Source organism: Cucumis melo, chromosome 11 (genome assembly GCF_025177605.1).
Source record: "Cucumis melo cultivar AY chromosome 11, USDA_Cmelo_AY_1.0, whole genome shotgun sequence".
Taxonomy (NCBI): domain Eukaryota; kingdom Viridiplantae; phylum Streptophyta; class Magnoliopsida; order Cucurbitales; family Cucurbitaceae; genus Cucumis; species Cucumis melo.
In genome coordinates this window covers 15,666,533-15,674,561 of record NC_066867.1, presented here as the reverse complement: position 1 = coordinate 15,674,561, position 8,029 = coordinate 15,666,533, and the positions used below count along the sequence as shown (strand labels likewise).

General features: G+C 29.3%; 1 long non-coding RNA gene across 1 annotated transcript; it reads right to left on the bottom strand.

Annotated features, from left to right (window-relative positions):
• Positions 1–867: 867 nt before the first annotated feature.
• On the bottom strand, positions 868–1,418 carry LOC127143860 (uncharacterized). Its single transcript, XR_007815420.1, has 2 exons — positions 1,371–1,418; positions 868–1,142 (listed from the first exon to the last, which is right to left on the bottom strand). It is a non-coding gene; the product is annotated as an uncharacterized LOC127143860 (long non-coding RNA).
• Positions 1,419–8,029: the final 6,611 nt, after the last annotated feature.

Genomic DNA, 8,029 nt, shown 5'->3' with positions numbered 1-8,029 from the left:
CAATCATACCCAAACTGTTCAAAAAATTAAGTCTCACTACAAGAAATTTGGCCTTTAATGTCGGTTTAAAACCGACATTAAAGGCCTTTAATGTCGCTTGGCGACCGACATCTTTGCGAGCGTTATTAAAGGGCTTTAATGTCGGTTGGGCTTCAATGTCGGTTTATAACCGACATTAAAGACATCTTTAATGTCGGTTATAAACCGACATTAAAGCCCTTCAATGTCGGTTATAAACCGACATCTTTGAAGGTGTTATTGAAGGCCTTTAATGTCGGTTCATCTTTAATGTCGGTGGATAACCGACATTAAATATGTCTTTAATGTCACTTATGATACATCTTTAATGTCGTTTTTCCACCGACATTAAAGATGTCTTTAATTTTTTTTAACCGACATTAAAGCTGTCTTTAATGTCGTTTTTTCAAATTTATTTTTATTAAATCCTTGCATTATTGTCCATTTTGTATGACACCAAATAGTTAAAAATGAAATCTTTTACTTGTACATATACAAAATGAAATCTTAATAATGTGACATTTATATACAACTTGGATCCAAACACAGAAATTATGAAGCTTAATTATTACACTGATCATCCTTTGGAAAAAGAGAAAGAAAGAAAGAAAAAGAATATATTGAGAGAGCAATAACTAAAACTGCAACTAATAGCAAAGTAGAACGCTTCACAAATGACCAACTTCAAGATCTTGTCACAAAGATGAGGGTATGGCTAATTGTACTCACTTGCAACCATTTCTTCTATTGCAGTCATTTGTTTAGTGATAACTCCCTGTAAAAGACATCAAGATGGTTGAATTGATAAGTAACAATGTTATGACCTAGTTGCTAGTAGAAATATCAAAATATCAAAATATCAGTCCCAATATTTTCTTACTAATACTCAATATTCACACTTAGTAATCTTTTTTCCTTCTACCGCTTACACCACCTAAAAGGCCATTGCCATATTGACAAAGATTTATATGCAAAGATCCTAGACGATATTAATAAGTGAGTGTATGTAATTAATAATAGTGTGCCTTGAAAAATGAACGGTATAAGAGACTTTACCAACGTACTAAATGTGGTAACTCCAACTCTACAAGCACTTCACGAACAAGTTTGCAAAAAGGAGAACCCTGTGAGATGAGAGAAACATAGAGATTTAAAATCTTTTTTTATATATTCAAATCGATCATACAAATTAATAAAATTAGTTTTAGATGATAAGAAACATGTTTAAGAGTGATTTTGACTATTTTAGAATCATTCCCAAAACATATCCTTGGTTACTTTCCAAAATAAGATTATATACAAAATTACTAAGAATCATAACTTAAACAAGTAAAAATTTGAAAATATCTAACCTTGCCTGGACGACCAATCATAGCAAAGCCTTCTGACAATGGTTAATAATGAAATGTGAATTTATCTTCTTTTAATTTCAGAATAACAATTAATTAAAATACGTAAAAGAATGAATAATTAATAAGAATACAATACTTATGTTCATAACTTTTTTGACTACTTTAATTCGTATTAGCTAAACATACCTGTTAAAAAAATATATACTTTTAATTTTTCAGAGACAAACACTTTTGTAAATACTAACGTAATTAAGGAAAATATCAATGCAATAATATGCCACAATTGTTGATGTCATTTAGATTAAAAGAAATTTAGATATTTTATTAATATTGGTAGATTCCAAATATTTGTTTAATAAATTTTTAATAACATATTTTATTAATATATATTTAAAAAAAATGGGAGATTTGAGGGAAAATATATATATAAGTTTGATTGAGAAATAACCTATCAAAATAGGAAAGGTGAATTTAATAAGGAAAATTGAAAATTAAAGATTAAGATTTTTAATATACATATGAGGTACTTTCAAAAATATAAGAAAACGGTAAAATATTTACACCATATAGAACAATTCAAAAAATAGAAAAGACCCACGGGTCCACAATAGAAAATACAAAAAATGCTCTGTAAATCACGCCGTCAACAACATACGTAATATATTTGATACACGATCGTTTAGATTTGGCATGCATGTAATATATTTGATACACAATCGTTTAGATTTGGCTATTGTTTGGTACACGTTTAGATTTGGTCGGTCAAATCTAAACAATTTATTTTTTTAATTCTATCATTTAATTTAGTTACACGACCATTTAGATTTAGTCGTTTAGGTTTGGCTACACAATCGTTTAGATTTTGATACCACAAATTTAAACAATTTTTTTTCAAAATTTGGTACACGATCATTTAGATTTTTTTGCACGATTGTTTATTTTTTCTAAATTCTTTGATACACAATTGTTTAGATTGGCTAAACAGTTTTTTTAATTATTTTGGTATACGATCGTTTTTTTTTACACAATCGTTTAGATTTTGTTTTTTTAAGACTCTTTATACATAATCTTTTAGATTTCGTTACCCTAATCTAAACCACATAAAGAAAATGAGAAAAATAAAAAAGACAATGGAAAAAAATTGCAACGAAAAAAAGAGAGAAAAAGAAGAAAGACGATAGAAAGAAATTAGATTTGGTTACCTAAATCTAAAAATGTAAAAAAAAAGGAAAAGAAGAAAGACGATGGAAAGAAATCATGGAAAAAAAGAAGAGGAAAAGAAGAAAAATGATAGAAAAAATCGCAGTGGAGAAGAGAAGAAAGACGGAAGAATAAACCTGGAATATTTAAAAAATGACTAATTTTATGGTTTTGTTACGCGAGACATAAACATTTTAGTATTTTGTTATATTTATGAAAAAAATTTCAAAAATTATATATATATATATATATATATATAAAGAATAAATAAGTTTTGTTAATAAAGAAATAATTAAATTAAAATTGAATGTTGAATCAATTGGACAAAGTATGTAACTTAATCTTTTTATAAATAATACACAGTCCACCTTAATTTTGAAATATTTTTAACCCTTAATTCAGATTGTGAGGAGGGACATTTCTGGAAAGCGGACGGTGTCGTTTTAATCACTGCCGGTGGCGTCTGTCAAATTACGAAAACCATTCCGGATAAAATTTCAAATAGTTAGCAACAAGAAATCAATAAATAAATAAAAGTTTGCTTCTGATACGGCGTCGTGTCCTCGGCTAGCCCATCCAACGACCTTTCTCGAATCTTAACAATCCGACGCCAAGGAACAAATCTCAGCCACTTTCTTTGAACAAATGACCAACTTGGCCCCACCAAGAAACGACACCTGTCCATTTCCAATCTTAAGAAACTGCGGTGGATATATTTCCACGTTTTCCTTTGGCGTAAAACAATCTTGATAAGGGATTTGGGTTAAGGGTATGCATTTCAAATCAATTGGAACTCATTTATCATTTTATTTTAGGTATATATATTACATATTTTTTGCTTATACTTTATTACTTTTATTTGCCTACTCTGTATTGATACACATTCGTAAATTTAAATAATACACCATACATCACTCCTACTAATCATGCTTAACCTAAAACAAATAATCATGCTTAACTCATAAACAAGTTTAGTTAGATTTAAATCAAATAGAATTTTGTTTTGTTTTTATGTAAATTGCATTCTTCTCTCAACATTATTGTTACGTAATGGTTTAGCGCATTATCTCGTTATATTTTTGGGGTGAAATCTACTTTAAAAAAATTTAGTGTTATATATATATATATATATATATATATCAAAATTTCAAAATATGGATTTGAAATTAAAGCGTCTCATATCAATGTTGATGAGACATTTTATGAGTGTGTAACATGGACACCCTTTAATTAGAAATTTATCTGATTTTTTCATATAATTAAAAGAATATTTTCGAGTAATAGCTCAAAGAAATTGTATTAGTAATTTGGGTTATTGTTGTCAAATTTTCCTTCTCACACGCCTTAAAGTTGCTAAAATAAGTTATACGTTTAACTCGATAGCAAATGGTAGGCTTAAAATTAGAATCAATCTTTATGTACTCGAAAATAAAACTACAAATCTGACCCAATAATATTTTACTTTAATGGAATATGTATTTTTGAATGGAGAAAAACAACTTTTTCAGCATTGATTTTCTTTCTATTCTTTTTGGGTTGTCTAATTTTATTTTAAGAAAATAAATCAATAAAGAAGGATCAAAATATCAAATTAGTAGTTGCATTTTTTCTTCTTTCAATTTCATTAATCTGTTTCAAATATAATATATTTAATTTTAATTTCGATTAGTACTTAAATTTAATTCTTACTAATAGGTTGAAAGTATTCTCTTATTTATTAGAATTTTTATTTCATATTTTAAAGCATATAATATATTGTTGTATTTTATTTGATGAAATTTATTATAATGGTTATTATTTATAGATCTTTTAGAAAATATAACAAAGCGATAAAATATTTACACTCTATAGAACAATTCTAAAAACGGAAAAAACTTACAAGCCCACAATGGAAAATACCAATGCTACGCGTAATATGTTTGGTAGAAGGCACTTGGCTATTGTTTGGTATCGTTTAGATTTGGATAGCCAAAACTAAACTATTTATTTTTTCAATTCTATTCTTTAATTTGGTTACACGATCGTTTACATTTGCAGATACGATTTTTTTTCAAAATTTGGTACCGGATCGTTTAGATTTGGCTAAAAGATTTTTTTTAAAGTACACGATCGTTTAGATTTGTTTACATGATCGTTTAGATTTGGATAAGCGATTTTTTTTTAATTCTTTTGAACGATTTTTTTTAAGATTCTTTTTATATATAATTTTTAGATTTGATAAAGAGGAGGAAAAGAAAAAAGACGATGCACGCAGCGAAAAAAAAGAAAAAAAAAATCAGATTTGGTTACCAAATTTAAATGACACAAAAAAAATAAAAGGAAAAGAACAAAGATGATGCACCTTATGAAAAAGAAGAAAGAGGATAGAAAGAAATCAGATTTTGGATGTAAAAAAAGAAAGAAAAAAAAGAAAGACGATTACAATAAAAAAAATACCAGAGGAGAAGAAAGATGAAGGAACAAACCTGAAATATTTAAAAAATGAGTAATTGTTACACCTAAGTATTTTAATAGTTTGTTATATTTATGAAGATTTTTATAAGAATTTACCTGAACTAAAATTGAACTGGATTAAAAAAAAATGAAAAAGGAAAGGATAAAAGCAACCAAAAAGGTTATTTAGCTATATTGGAAAAACTTGGGTAAAACCCAACCAACATCCAATACTACTATTGTGCCATGTGGCACATATGAAGAAGAGGATTGGGAGTAGATATACCATGCATCTAATCATTATCTTTTAACTATAAATAAACAATAACCAACTCAAGATACATAAAGTTAATTAAAAAACAAATAAACCTTATTGTCATACTAAAATGTGGTTGGAGTAACCATTTTGTAAAAGCATCTTTGAAGTTATAAACATCCATTCATTCATTTTAAATCTATCATTACCTATCATCATCATTATTTTTAAACTCTTATATGTAAAATTAAGGTCTAACAAATGTAATCACGTTCTTAGATAAATAAATAAATAATTTGATCATTATATTGTTTCAATTTTCATATCTCAATTGTCTACTACCTTGTACAGACACATATGGTGATAATTTTTTTGTAAAAATTGTTGTTTCACATTATAAGACGGTGTTTATTTTTAGAATTGTTGTTCTTCCTTTATAAATGAGTTGTTAATTGGACATGGTTTAGTTGTGCTTTTAATATACCATCTCTAAAGAGAAAGGAAAGAAAATAAAGTAGTAGTAGTCCCTCTTTTGATTATGGTAATTTTTCCCTAAAAGATAGTTTTCAAAATGAATCACGTTGATTGAAAATAAAATGTCTTCACACTAAAAATAAGATTACGTGGATGTATCAAAATGTGCATCTATTCTTAGCCACCAATAATAAATATGCCTCATTCATTTATCTTAAGAAACGTGTCAAGTTATTTTGGTCGTCAGTTTGCTGTGTTTCGTACTTCATTGGCTTTTTAGTTTTTGACCTTTTTCTCCTTTTCATTAATCATTATTATTTTGATAAACTAGCTTCTTATTACCATTAGATTTATACCAACAACACGAAATACTATTTCTGTTATTTTTTTTAAATTAAAATATTTCTATTTTTAAAAATATTGAAATTGTTACAAGTGATTTTTTATCAAAGTATATAATTAACATTTTGAAATAACAAAGTCAGAAAGAAACATGATACAAGTTAAAAGAGACACTTAAAGATCCATTTCCTTACTTATAAATTTAACTGTTGATGTCACATGAAGGTCAGATCTATTTTTTCTTAGCCAAAAATTTAACATCGAAAATTTAACGCCATTTGTGGGGAAGAAAGTGTTCTATCAATAAGGTGCATCTTTCAAAGTATAAGTATCAGAGACGTGAATCAAAACATGGATGGAAGTGACTCAAACCAAGACCAACACTCGCGAAGGACAAGAAACCAAACATTGCCTTGATTTGAGGAAAGGTTGGTGGTGTTAGAAAAGCAAGTAACAGAGTGGGCTTTGATTTGGCGCAAAGATTAAGATTATAGATAGTAGAACCCTTGGACAAAAGTTTAGGTGGAACCATTAGTACGTGATCCTGCTAAAGGAAAAACCCCTTTGCTTGAAGATGTAGGAGAAAGAGAGTCTCATGGTCTAAAGCCAAAGGACAGGCTGACCTTAGGTGAAAAATATTCAAGAAAATGAGTTAAGGTTGTTCGACCATCAAATCAATATGAAAAGCTACACATAAAAAAACTAGTAGAACCAATGGACTAAAATCAATGGTGCAAGTGGAGTCGAGGCCAACCAACCAAGGTTGAGGCCGAGGCTGTCAAGGTTGAAGCCAACAAGATGAAGTTGAGGACATAAAAATAATATAAAAACTGAGGAGTCCCACTAGAAACCGAGGATCAACCAGAACCTTAAAAAATGAGGAGACCATCGAGACCAACCTTTGAAGCTTGATCAAGAAAAACAACAAGCCATGGCTTAGACAAAGGTCGAGCATAAGATTGAGAGTCCTCATTAGACGGCAAAGTTGATGAGGATTCAAGATGACATAGGAAGCATTGAGAAGGCAAGAAAAAAAACAAACAAAATAAACAAACAAAAGGGATTTGATCTTGAGGCACTGATAGAATAAGTGGACCCTCTACTTACTAAGGATGTCTTGTAGCTAAGCTTCCCCTGGAGTTTCAAAGTCCTAACCATGATATTCTAGGATGGAATGATAGACCCAGTAGAGTATCTTAACACATACAAATCTTGGATGGAACTTTATGAAGTATCTGATGCAATTCGATGTCATACATTATCTTCTACCCTAATGGAGTTGACTAGGAATTGGTTCAAAAAATTAAAGAGATGATCAATTGGTTCTTTCAAAGAACTAGCCCTTACTTAGTTCTTAGGCGAGAGAGACCAATGCAAGCCAAAGACGCATATACTAACAATCAAGGAAAGGCCAAATGAAAGTCTATGATAATATGTTACACAATTTAATAGCAAAGCACTTCAAGTTGATGGATATACTAATGGGACAACTGTGAAACCCACATTTTGGAGTAAAGAGATTGTAAAGAAGGAAGCCTATAAAAATACTAAGTATAAGAATGATGAGTTTTCAGGAAGGAGCATGCATTTTGGCTAGGTAACACCATGAAAGGAGGTATGCATAATAAAGTTAGGTGATGTGCTAAGACAAGATATCGCGAGAAGAGAAGTTTAGAAAGAGATGAAGAGCCAGGTGAGGAAAGGAAGACAATTCACTAATTCAAATTGGTAAACTTCTAACATGTTGGGTTAGAGTTAGGCATGATTAAAGGAAATATTAAACCTACACGTTGTTGGCAAGCTAAGATGAGTTTAAGGATGACTAATCCAGTTTAAGATTAGTATAAGTAAGCTTTATGAGTTCAAAGGAAACTTATAAGAAAATTCTAAGTGCTGAAAGTCTACTAGAAGAGCATTAGGCAAGGAGGAGAATAAGGGAATTAGAAAGGGGATT